Raw genomic sequence first — 14,172 nt, forward strand, 5'->3', positions numbered from 1 at the left:
AACAAAGTCATGGATATATTCTTTGAGGACTGCATTATGATTGGTTACTAGTTGTCAAGGTCACCCACACCTGTGTATTCATGGAAAACATAGTGATTTTTTTCTTCTTTATACTATGAAGCTGCTGTTTAGTAAAAGTGAAGAAGAAAATGCAAAATCCTTGCCTCTGGTCCTGACATAAAATTGACAGGCTGTTCCTGTTGAGATACATTACGAAGATATTTGAGAACTCAATTAAAACGTCTCCTAATAGCTCTTTTTACAGCACTAACCATAATTTCTATGAGAAAAAGAATCCCCTCATTTTATTCCTTTTTATTTCAATCAGGATGGCTTCAGATGTGCCACACTTTTGTCATAAATAAGACTGTAAGTGCTCTAGTTGTTCTTAAGAACATTCTGGGACGCTGCAAAAGAAAACAAGGGAATCAACTGACAGACTGCTCCTGTTGAAAGGTCATGTTTTAAGGAGAATGTCAGACTTCATTCTCATATGGCTGAGAAAGATAGTGTGAATTTAAAGAAAATATGTTCTCCTTTTAGCTTCTAGATCACATTCCATAACCTCTATGGGAAAATCATGAGAAACAGTTTTCTCTCAAGCATGATTCATTAAATCCCAGTAGGATAAAATCACCTTAGAACACACCACAATTCCTAGAATTAGTATGGTGCCATCAAGAAATCTATCTATCTATCTATCTATCTATCTATAGTCACTGTTATAGTTAGAGTTATTTCAAGTAACTATAACTTGTGCCGTATGGTAACTATAACTTGTGCCCTTCCTGCAGATATTTCATTGATATTATCAGTGGTGTTATCTAAGATGTCATGAGTGCTGAAATATGTGAGATAATTAGCATTGTATGGAGAGGGTACGAGCTATAGTTACCTTAGAGCACGAGTTATAATTACTTGAAATAACAATAATGTGAATTTCTATGGTTTTGTACATTTAAAATGTGAGCCTAACTATAACGGCCCTGTAACCTTTGGTTGTTTTAAGTGAATTTCTATGGTTTTTTTTTTTAAACTCGATTTTCTAACTATAACGTCCATGTAATTTTTTTTTCAGTATATTTCTACTTTTTTTAACTTAAACTAATTTTCATTACCTTGCATTAATTCAACTAGTCTACAGCTGTGCACAGCTGGGGTTGTCCGCACAGCCCGGCCTGCAGCCAGGCTCTGCAGCCAACCCCCTATAATCACCAACCTTGTATTGTGCACAGCCTTCAGCTGTGCTCAGCAGGGGTGGTCACAGGCCCAGCAAGCTAGCTTGGACTGCAGAGGCCTTGAGGTTTTCCCCGTGCCCTCTTCTCATATCAATTAAAAATTAAAAAAAAGTATTTTCCTACAGTTTAATCTTGAAAAGTTATCAGATGGAAATGCTCGAGGACCAATTGCATTGGCAAAGTTACAAACACAGAAGGTCTCACAAGATATTTACTCTGCATTCTTTAGGCAGCTGTAGTATTAGAGATGCACTATAAATTACCCAACAAGGTAGCACTTATTAATTAGCCAGTACAGTGTACTCCAGTTAGGTTGACATTCTGCACAAACCACCAAACCACCCACCACCTCCATCAAGGATTACAAATAACTTTTCAAGATCAAAATGCAGAGTGAAAAGCACTTGCATTGCCTTTGCCATGCAGAGGAAATCTGGATGATTAGTACTTTACAGAAGTGGAGCTTCAACTTGGGCACCTGCTTTATTTTTTATCTGTAATTGCTTCCCATTTAGGTTTAATTTCTGTGAAATTGGATGTGTGAAAAGTGCCTGAAGCTCAACACCAACAGACAGAAGTGCTAATCTTTGGGATCAAGAGCTCACCTTGAGACTCTTCCTGGTGGACTGTGGAACTAGGAGCAATACCAACCCTGATGGACCACACACTTGTAGCAACATTTCATGACAGAGGAATACAAGGACCAGCTCTCAAGTTGTTATCCTCATTCATCACTGGAAGAACTCAACAAGTAAGACTCCCATATACATCTAGGAGTTAAAACAACTCATCTTCAGAATCCTTCAAGGATCCTCACTTAGTCCCACCCTATTCAACCTACGCATCACACACGTTGCTCACATCATCAGAGCACACAGAATTAGCTTTGTTTCCTATATTAACGACTCACAGCTCATCTTATCCAAAACAGACAACACCACCAGGACCAACTTTACTATCTGCATGAGCAGCATGGCCAAATGGATGCGTGGGAACTTTCTGAAGTTCAACACCAACAGACAGAAGTGCTGATCTTCAGGAACACAAGCTCACCTTGGGACTTCTCCTGGTGGCCCTTGGAACTAGGAGCAACACCAGTGCTGATGGACCACACAAGAAACCTAGGACTCATCCAGGGCAACAAACTCACCATGACATCACAGGCCAACTCCATCACCTCCTCCTGCTTTCACATCTTGTGTATGTTGTGGAAGATCTTAAAGTAATTCCTGCTGAAATCTAGATATACAATCATGAAGGCCATTGTCACAAGCAGACTAGACCACAGCAACACACTCTACACAGAAATCTCAACCTCCTACTCCACAAACTCTAATACATCCAGATTGCCAGCACCAAACTTATTCTCAACTTCCCTCACCACAACCACATCACACCAGGCCTCACAGAGCTCACTGGCTCACCATACAGAAACACTGTCCTTTCAAACTTCTCAACGATGCATTCAACACAGGACCCACATACTTCAACCACTGCCTATACTCTCACCCACCCACCAGACAACTCCGTCAGTCTCACTCACATACACACTCCCCACAGCCATAGAAGCAGAACTGGAGGTCGCTCATTAATTCACACAGAAGCAAAGACCTGGAACGTCCTCCCACAGCACGGTCTCCTCCTCACTTCTAAGACCTGGTTCTTCAATTAAAATCTATACATGTGGGACCTGCTGTGAGGGCCTGTAATCAGACTCAGTCTCACCTCTTCACACCTGCTCAGCACCTGAATACCCTTGCAGGTGACAAGCCACGCTGTACAAATCAACATGACATAGCATACTAATTGGCTTGAATACAATTTTGTCTACTAATGTAGCATAATACTATGAAAAAACAAAATAAGGTATGAAAGTAAGCTGCTCTGCAGCAATGATGTTTAACAAGCATCGGCATTTGAAACATATTTCTGATCACATGACAATAAAAATGAATAGATTAAACTAGATAAGAAATCGAAATAAGAAGTAAAGCATTATGTCATTGGATATTAAGAGAAAGTGCGCTGTAAATCCAGCCCAATACTTCTAAATACCACCAACAATCATAGAACCTCTGCTGACTGTTAGAAAGCAATATTGCTCTATTTCATCTTCAAAGACGTAACAAAGAAATAGAAAATTATATTTCAACAACTCCATCTATATATTTTTACATGATACAGGTACATTCCTATATGGAATACTGTAACAGAAAGAAAACAGGAACATATTTAAAATAAATTAACATGTTAATTAGGACAATTATGACTGTAACCAGATTTGCTCACATTGAACACAATGCCTAGAAATTAATACGTGGAGAAGCAAAAAAAAAGAAAATGTTACTACAGAGAGGGGAAAAAACATAATTTGACAGAGAGAAGAAGGTTGCTTAAAGGAAAACATTAGTACTAGTAAGATGAAATTACATTTAATGTTTCGACACACCGTAACCTTAGTACTACAAGATGTTCTAGCAACTAATTGACATGTAGAGCATCATTATCAGTTAGCTAATCCAACAAGGAAATGCAGGCTATTCAAGAAAAGTATACACTTTCACAAGAAGAGACCACATCAGGAGTATTATTGCAAAGCATTGCAAAGCATAGAAAACATGTGTCCTGAATAATCTGCTTCAAACACTTCCTTTCATAAGTAAAAAATTGAGAACCTCACACTGAAACAATATGTTCAACATAGTGTTGAAAAGCATTTTAATGTCTAAGGAAATCTTTTCATTTTTGTAATGAATCGAGTGGAAACTCTTTACCGTTTAGTTACAAGCTATAAAATACATAAATTACATCAGAAACAACTAACAAGTCTAAAATATTGTAACATTTTTCAGGGAACTTGGAGAACTGCTTTAAGCACTGCACTCCAGGGATCAATATATGCTCACATGTAGGAAAAAAAAGGAGATAGAGTTAATATGTTTGCACATGATCTGGGGCCCACAGTTAACCTTATTTAAAATAGAACTTGGAGCATGGTATTCATCAGTTATTCTTACTTTTCGGTTTGATATTTTACCATTAAATAATGTAGCAGGTGCATGGTTGGGTGTGCCTCAGGAGCTTAAGTTGTGCAATCCCTGCTGTGTTTTCATACAAACTTTAGAACATGTCCTTTTTATGTGCCCTGCATTGAGCAATAATCACTGATGTTGGTTGAAACCATTATTTCTAAAATATGGAGTGCACTCAACAAAACATGCCATGCAATTTCTATTTAATCCAGTAAATGAAATGATGTGTTTTAAAAATTTTTGCTTCTGAAAATGTTTTTTAGATATATATTGACTATGTAAGTTGTATTTCTATGTAAAGTGGATCTCACTGTAGATCTGTATCTTATAAATGAAAAATGTGATGGAAAAATATTGTACGTCAAGCACTGAAACATACTTTCATGAAGAGAGTTACCATCAACTGAATAGTTGTGTGTTTTCATTCACCCCGTGAAGGCCAGTGTTATGAAGTCTTACATGGAAATGAAGAAGAGGAAGAAAAAAAAACAAGCCAAACAACAATCAATATCTAGTGAAGATTTTCAAGGAAAACAACAGAAGCCTGTGCAAGAGATCACATTTTATTAATATATTATTGGCATAGAAGTTAGCATGTAGTGACGAATTAACCTACACTTTAAGGCCTAACAGAGAAAATAACATGAGCTGTGAAATGTGCATGTTTGGAATATGGTGGACCATATGGCCTCAATTCATGTAAAGCATGATGTTTTAACATGAGATGTTTTGCATTCATATTAAATGAAATATTAAAATGAGTTAACATAAAGAGTGCTTTTATTAAAAAGTAGATTAAGAATTAAAAGCATTAATTGAATATAAATTAAACGTACTTATTGAATTAAATGAATTTTATTAATGTGTTACAAGTGTGCAGAAAAATAAATGCATGTTTAAATTAGCTCTAACATGTCATAAATTATGTTTGCAATTTAACAATTTGTTCTGCATATTTGATAGGAATTGTAAGGTGTGCAATAGGTTGTATTGCTGCAAAAATGTATTAATGTGTATTAAGGCTCCTTAGCTTGACAAGGCCTGAAAGATTACTTTGGAAGCAGTAATGGAAAATCACTTGTTCATTTAAGCCCTGCTGACCTGATTGTTTTCCTAGGATGTTAATGTGATGTTGAATGTCCTATTGTATTGAAGGCAAGAAACATGTTTGTTATTAACAATGTTGCATTATTTGTTCTAGCTGTCAAACAAGACAGGAAACTTATGATTCCCTTTAAACAGTATCAGTTCTACTGTACCGTGAGAGAAGAATCCAATGTTGAAAGTTATTAGAGAATATAATTTTTTGTGGGAACTGTATGAAATCATTGAAATTACAATGCACGTTTACTGACTAAATCTGGAATTGTTGCAACCTTAGTGGTGCCATCAACAGCCATTGGACACTGAATTTGAGGTCTGAAGTGAGACCACCTAATGGACCAATGAAAGAATTGTGCAAGTTTCTAATTAGTGACAAACTTTGAAACTTGAAGGAAGTTCACTCCTCCCTCGATGTTACACAGAAATCTGTTGGAGTCTGTCTACTTCTGTCTGCAGTCACCCTCTGATTCTTTAAGTCCCCAGATGAGTTTTCTCATCTTAGTCTAATTGCCCTTTCTGATATGTGGTTCAGTACTACTATGCCAAACTAATTCTGAACTGCTGATTTGTCCTACCTGCAGCCTGTGTTCTGCACAGTCCTAATGCCACTGTCAAGTGACCAGTCTTGCTGATTAAACACTACTGTCTGCTGTCCCATAAGAGAGGTATAACTAAATGTGGTTTATTGTTTTCTTTTCAGTTAGATAACTACACCAGTGTATATTTGTATAGTACTTTGCCCAAGTTAGATGTTTTTAAAATTATTTTTGTCTTTCTTTTTTTCCTTTTGCCTGCATGCGTTAGTCTGCTCCCACACATGCGAATCCTAATTTGTGCCTGTGACAGGAATGTCCCAGCCCCAAAATCAGAAATTGACTGTAAACTGTATTTTAATGATTTATTGATGTCACCATCAACTGCTTTGAAATGTATTAATAATGTGCATATGTTGTTGATATTCTGTATTATTCTTTTGGAGTGTTTAACAATATTGATGTTTAGTAGGTTAAATCTTTTCAGACAATTTGGTCAGCCTATGGTTTTCATGAATGTTTATAATTTAGTTTGGAGCACCATTTATGTGACATTATTTTTCGGATTGTAATACAATTTTGAAATGTTATTCAGTTAGGAGTTTGATTTAGTGTTAGGTCATTTATTGAGTCTAGAATTGTTTATGGTTTATGTAATTGATTTGTGATTGAATGATTCTGACTACTACACTGTTCGCCAAGTCCAAAGACCTAGTCGACCTCAATAGGTGAGAATAGTGATGGTGTCTCACCTGCACGTTTGTGGTTTTTGAACCTGAAGTGGGGGGAAAATCTTCCTGGCACAACGCACCAACACCCGTATATGAATGGAAATGCATTTCTAATGTCAGAGACACATCCATTCTGAAGCTAAGGACATTTCTAATGACATATAGCAGTGGTTCCCAACCTGTGGTCCGGGGAACCCTGGGGGTCCGCGAAGCCTCCTCAGGGGGTCCGCGACAGCTTAGACAATTAAATAATATTAACAGATTAGGTCCACAGCTTTAAATAATGACTCAGTTAGGGGGTCCTCGGATTCCAATAAAGATTCAGTGGGGGTCCCCGGTCTCCAATAATGATAAAGTGGGGGTCCACAATAGTCAAAATGTTAGGAACCTCTGACATATAGAATGTCATCACTACTTATAAAAATCAAAATTTACCAAAACTTAGAAGTCAGCCATTTGCAGACCATTACTAACCGTCAAGGACATTCTTTAGGTTGTGTGAGAAATCATGTGTGACACAACATTTCTTCATATCAAAATGCTCTCTACACATCATTCAACTTCAGGCAAACTTGCGGGGATTATATACTTTGTGGAGGCACCATCATTGCAGTTCGAAGAACTCAGTTATGCACTACTTCACTCTAATCCAGCACACATCAACAATTTTACAGACTATATTAAATTTAAATACTTTGAACCACTATCTAAAAACTATCATTATCCAGACATTGCCTTCAGTCATAATGAATGAGAAAGATGAAGCTGACGTTTTTAATGAAAATTGACCTATCAAAAATGACAACAGTACTAAAAGAACATCTTAGAAAAATTAAAAGCATAATGAACAACTTAATTTTATTATAAATAAAATGAAAAAAAAACATAAAACTTCAATGAAAAAAACAAAGGTTTAGGATTAGTTGCAGTTAGGACAACTTAATTTATTATATCTATAAAAACAGACTTAAACTATACAAACAGAACAAATTCGAAAGCCACTGCTGCACTCCCTGCAGTCCCCATAACATTAAAAAGCATGGTTGCACCACTGCTAGTTCTAGGCACCAGGACAATTCAATATATACAAATAAATAGCCCTTGGAGGCCATTATAAGGTACTCCCCGGCAAGATCAGTGATTGTGAAATGAGCCGCTACTCTGCTCATTTCACACTCTTACTTTTTTAAAAATAATGTATATATGGGGGCCCCGGTGCCACCAGGAACTCCAATGAGTTGCAAACATTGGGGGCTACAGGGATCACCTATGCCCCTGCTATCCCACTGGATTTTCTGCCTCCACGGACCCTGGGTCGCAGCGTGAGCTGGCAACGGTCTTATTTTTATGGGTGCCCCTATCCCTCCAAGGGCACCAACAACATTGACAGCCATGGGCTCCATGGATTGGGGTGGGAGACAGCTTCAATAGTGTGGTCCAGTCCAATTTGGTGTAGTTTTTTAGGGTACAACAGTATCCCAGGGGATAAGGTTCCCAAGTCACTGCTTTAAGTCGGGCCCAAAGGGCTCAAAAGGATGGGAGACCTAGGCCCTAGATCAGGGAAGGATCTTCCTATGTCCCCTTCCCCAAATGAAAATTTGGCAGGCACTGTATGGCATGCACATAGGGCCTGAAAAAATTAAAGGTTAAAGTGATGTAGTTAGCATACTTGCCAACATTCTGAAACTGAAAAGAGGGAGATTTTGAAAAAAAAATTCAAACCCCTTCATTTTCCCCATTGACGTACATTAAACTAAAAGTAAATTTCGGAGGGACACATCTAAAATAAAGCCTTTTATAGATTAAAACATCGGGAGGCTTCTACAGGAATCGAGTCTGCCAACATGCATAAAGGCAGTTAGAACCTAATGTAGATAAGCCGTGCAGACAGTGGCTTATAAAACTATCATTTCTACAGATTGGGCTTCGCCAGACAGAAAAATGTCTGTGCTATTAAAGGCTTAAATGCTTTTCTGTTTTTCTTACTCCAGACACGGAACGCTGTTCATATTTTTGAACAGTCCATATTAATACTAGATGCGGCTAAATAAATATGTAATATAAAAAAAATACATAATGCTTTATAGGTGCATTACCGTCCAACGAAAGCTTCTCTTGGTCGTATTAACATTTAGAAATCCTTCAGTTTTCGGTCGTGGCATTTATTACAGCCTTTGGAACTCCTCTATTGCATTTTATCACCAGAATACGCAGTTACATATTTTTCTATTCGCTACATTTTTGTTACATGAAAAGCAATAAATACTTAGCGAAGTTAACTGCCTGTCTCTACAACCAGCATTTCTTGAGATGTTGTGCTGTAATGAAAGTTTCGTCCGGTTTCTCACAAAAGTGAATCTGTCTGAAAACTCTATTTATTAATATGTATGAGCAATATTTATGGAGCCCTTCAGCCAAAGATCCTTAAGGAATAGGAGACTTTTGCCAGAAGCCGGTCATCTACTGTATATCAGTTCTTTGAGTACGGATAGAGAGAAAGAAACAGCGGGAGAGAGAAAGCGAGAGGGAGAGCCTGTGTTTTCGGGAGGGTTACCACAGTAGGCTACAAGTTTAATCTGGTGAACTACACTTTCATGTTTCTGAACTGAATATGTTCTAAACTATTAAGATGAGGCATATATGCAGCTGCTACGTTTATAGGCCGCTGAATAGTGTTGCATAGACGTTATTGTAAAGACGTAGAATGTTTGATTGCCTTTGATCTTTCAAGGAGGGGTAAATGCCACCCAGGTTATAGTCATATGCACAGGAAGGTCCAGAGGAGCGTTGGTGGGGTTTAAGAGTTTCCTAATTAGATACTGTTGACTCTGTGCCCCTGTGGTTAGGAAGGTAAAACCAGCTATTATTGGGAACCTCAACATGTGCGGATCAGTAATAAGTAATGAGAAGTAGTTAGGGACTGCGGTCAATGAGGTGATCATGTTCAAGGCCTACATTTATCAAGGTTTTTTGCAGCAAGTCAACTTGCTGCGCTGTTGTGCGTCAAATGGAGAGGGCAGGAATGTGCCATATTCCCTAACATATGAAGCATCCCTGCTCTCTCTCTGTGCTGATGTATTTGTGGCTGCTAAGCGCCAAACAAGGGACCCTTGATCAGTGGTGCAACGGTGCCTATGTTACCCCTGGCACTGTCTTTGCAACCCCAGGTTTCAGAGGTGGCAAAATCAGTGCCAGAAGCACAATGGCAGTGCGTCCTCACGGACGTTGGTTGAGGCTTCTTTCTTGTTGTTTTATCTAATTTTTTATTACACTAATAGTAATGACAGTTTAATTATTGTTTGTTAGTGTAATAAAAATACAGTTAGCTGGACTATGGCCCTCATTTGCAGCTAAGGTAGGTAAAACATGCTTTAAATGCATGTTGTGTTTTTTCTTGAGTGTGAGTGTGTGTTTGAGTGAGAGAGAGTGTATTTGTAAGAATGAATGTGTGCATGTGTAAGTATGTGTGTGAAATCGAAGGTCAAAGGGCATGTGATGTCACTTCTGCTATCCCTGGCATTTTGGTGAATTGACGTTCATGGAATATCTTATTGCACAAAACCAAACCTTATAGGATTTTTCTTTTTTTTAAGTGTGCTGCGGAACACAGGTTTACTTGTGTTGGTAAAGCTGGGAATGCACCAAAAGCTATAGTTGGATGAGTGGGGACACACATGCTCCACCCATGTAACACCTTTCCTGTGCAGATTAACACAAGGCAGCGACTTGCGCTGTCTTACATTACTCCAGATTTACCAGGCTATGGAGGGCCTTGCAAATTGTCCCTGCCTGGCTTGGTAAACCCGATTTAAAGATTGTGTTGCCCTTGGGTCATCCTGTGTGATGCAAGGGCAATATATATATTTTTTATAAATCTGGGCCCCAGTGTTGAGGAAGATGCATAGGTTAAGACAGGAAAGGAGATGAACAGTGAATGAAGAATAGGAGGATGGAGAAGTAAATGGCAACAGCCAGATGTGATTATCTGGGAATCATGTCTTGCGCACCAAACAGATAAATTCGCACAGATGTAAATGGTTTGGGATGGTCAATACTACTTTGTTTAAATAGCTCCTTATTGCATATATTGAAAATTACATATTACAGATATGCATTTTCTTCCAATCACTACCACATTATTCTGAACAGCATAGAAAAGCACATACAATGATAAATTGCTATATGTCAGCCTTAAACCAGAAAAACACCGTTTAACTATGATCCTATAAATAACATGTGCCCTTCCATGGTTCTCATTTCCTAAGTTCATATAAATGTACAGCTCATGTTTTGATCGCCGCTCCTCTGCCCCCTACGCTATGGCTCACCGACCCTCGAACTTGATACATTTCGGTTTTCCGATTTCACTGTTCTTTTCCCACAGAACACTTTTTTGAATTAACGTTTCATCTTCACATGTTGCAATGTCTTTATTATTCTCACAAGGTGGAATTTTCAGGGTGGTCTCTCCTCCGTTTTTGATTATATCGCCCTACTTTGAGAATAGTGGTCTATTCTGTTAGAAGCAACCCACCCTCTGACATTTCCATTGAACTGTTATAGTTGCTATCTCTCTTTGCCACAACCTGTTTATGCACATCGCATAGCCATCCCTTTGACAATGGGCCTTTTGGGGGATTTTAGGTGCTTTTCAGTTTATGACTATATTTTCTTGACCTATAATCAATGCTACATCAATGAATTTACATATTTTTGTGGTCCGCTTTGGCCTGCTAGTCATACCTAATCAACAGTTCACCAATTTATTTTCCACGTTTACCTGCCAATTCAGTTATGCAAGGCACCAATAATGGCCTATATGTTTTAATACCCTGGAATTCCTAAACCATGTGGAAAGAATCTGCTGAATCCTGCGTCCACCTTCTAACATTTGTGATGGTTTGGATGGACAGTGGTAAGTGTCATGTAAGTAATTAAACTGAGTGAATTTTAAACAGGGGATCAAATTCAGTTTCAGTGTATTCTAGAGCTGTCTATTGTGTGTCAGTAAGGTCCCTGTCGATGTTTAGTTCCAAGGTTAACTGTTGTGTCTGTCGTTTTATAAAGCGAGGGGTTCATTGCATTATGAAAGGTCATCACAGTTCATGGCTGTGACCTGTGCAACTATGCAGATTTGCATATTTCCGATTTGGGTGCTTCATTCTCCTCCTCCCTACAGGTCAGTATGATTACTCTCACCAAGGTCTTACATGTTAGTAACTCTCCAGTGATTAATCCGTTCTCTTCTTGCAAGGCTTCAAACGAACACAGAGAGGCATCTCTACAATCCCCCAGAGCCCCTGGAACATCCGTTTTTGTGAAGCTCTGGTGCCGCTGTGCACTGCACCATATTTACAAAGTGGCGCAAAGTCACTTTTTGTGGCTTAACGCCACCTTGTTAATAGGGCCCCCTCTGACACAGTTTTCTGCGGCAGAGGAGCATGTAATGAGTTGCTGTGGGCGTTCCACCACAACACCCAATGCTTTTGACACCGCCCTAGATTCACAAGGAATTGTAAATCTGTGGAACCGCCAAAAACTAAACAGGGGTAGCGTTAGCATAGTGCAAGGAGGAGAAATAATTTAATTTCTCCTTGTTTTTGCTTTTTCTATGTGTGCTGCATTCTGCAGCATTCACAGAAAGAGCAAAAGGCCATGAGTGAGTGTTTATGTGCAGGAAGGTGTCCCTTCCTGAACATAAACAATCAATCAATAATGATGATTTGCTGCTTCCATGTGTGCTGAACTGTGCAGCACACATAGAAGTGCCAAATCACCATTGTAGATTATTTATGTGCAGGAAGGGACACCTTGCTGCACATTAACAAGCATTCCCTTCAAAGCAGACACCCTTGCACTATGGCGCAAGCATGCCCATGCTGGAGCTGGCAGCTAAAGTTTGCTCCAGCACTAGGGGAAACACAGGGGTGTGCCATATTTTTGTTAATACGGTGCATCCCTGTGTTATAGAACTGACACAGCGCAGGGCTGCCAATTTTGGTGCAGTGCTATGCTCGCCAGTTCCTTGTAAATATGTCCCAGAGTACTGTCTGCAAACAAACCCACTACTGTTTTACTCACTGGTTGCTCTAATGGGTGTATATTATGAGTTTTGGACACATCTGCTAATTTTGGTATGCACCAAGGGGTACGCAAGATGCATTTAGTATAGAAACAGCTAAGCTTTGACTGTATGTAAAGACCTTAGATGTGATGTATTTAGCTGTGTCTTCTCCAACGTGACCTTCAAAGGACAAACACCACCCAGGCATGCTGTCAGGTCCTCCCTTTTCAGGTTCTGCTTCAGTGCTGACAATCTTACCAACCATATGAATTGTGCCTGCATGTAATACACTGGGAGATCCCATTCCTCCCCCATCCAGTAGACACTTGGCCTTCACTATTGAATGACTTTTTCTGTGATTACCCCATTTTAGCTACGACAACAGGGTCTGTAGTTCTTCAAGAAAGGATCCCCTAATGGTCAAAGGCACAGCTACAAAGAACAAAGCCATCTAAGCCACATGATTATTTTAGCAATGGCTACCCATCCCAATGGTGACAACGGAAACACACTCCAAAATGGAAGTGTCTGTCTAAGACTCCTGTCAGCGCCATCGAGGATGTCCCTCGAGTGCCTTGTCTGTGGGATAGATCTGAACCCCTAAATATTTGAGAGTGATTTGGCATCTTTCGAAGAAAATGTGACCAGTATAAACCACTAGGTTAGTGCTTGTGAATACAGCAATTATAATATCTATTTAAATATTTGTCCTGTCACTCTCGTTTTCACCAACATCCCTAATAAATAGGGCCATAGTAAGAAATCAAAGGCCTTCTCTATGTATAAAGAGGCCACACCTGGAAACCAACTTGTTGTACATAAAAGATATATAACGTAAGTTAATGTGTGTATTCTTGGCTGGCACAAAACCTCCGTGGTTGTGGTGTATCAGACCCACAAGATATCGAACCATACTGCTGGAAAACCTCTTGTTTAATATCTTGCATTCAGTGTTCAGTGGTGGTAGTAGTCTATAGGACTTATCACATATGGGTTCTCAACCCTGTTTAGGTAGTACAACTACTGTGGTCTCTCTGGTCATCTCCAGTAATAATCCCTTAGCAAACTTTTCCAAATACATAGTGCACAGTTTAGAGAGAATAGTTTCATATGTGGAATAAAATGTGACAGTAACCCATCTATCCCAGAAATGTTCCCTTTGGTGAAATTATAATTTGCATTTCTGATGTTCTACACATGCAAAGCCAAGCTCAGTGCAAGTGTTTGTTCAGGGTATACGTTTGGTATGGTATGGGAGTCATATCTAAAAGTTCTTCTGTATGTGAAATCAAGGTTGATATTGGGTTATCACATAATTCTTGATAATACACAGTATACACAGTGTTTATGTTGAGTTGTATGTTTTCAATAACTTTTTACAGTTCTGACTGCCCTATCACCTTCTGCGTTTTGTTCAGCTATTTAGTACTGTGAAGTAATAAACCTCAATACAATCAGCTCAAATTCAAG

At 38.9% G+C, this 14,172-nt stretch overlaps 1 protein-coding gene across 1 annotated transcript in view; it reads right to left on the reverse strand.

The window, feature by feature from the left end:
- LOC138285079 (contactin-associated protein-like 5) overlaps window positions 1–14,172 on the reverse strand; it is a 2,160,239-nt gene that overhangs the window by 540,333 nt on the left and 1,605,734 nt on the right. The gene's annotated exons all lie outside the window — the stretch shown is intronic.

Source organism: Pleurodeles waltl, chromosome 3_1 (assembly GCF_031143425.1).
Source record: "Pleurodeles waltl isolate 20211129_DDA chromosome 3_1, aPleWal1.hap1.20221129, whole genome shotgun sequence".
Taxonomy (NCBI): domain Eukaryota; kingdom Metazoa; phylum Chordata; class Amphibia; order Caudata; family Salamandridae; genus Pleurodeles; species Pleurodeles waltl.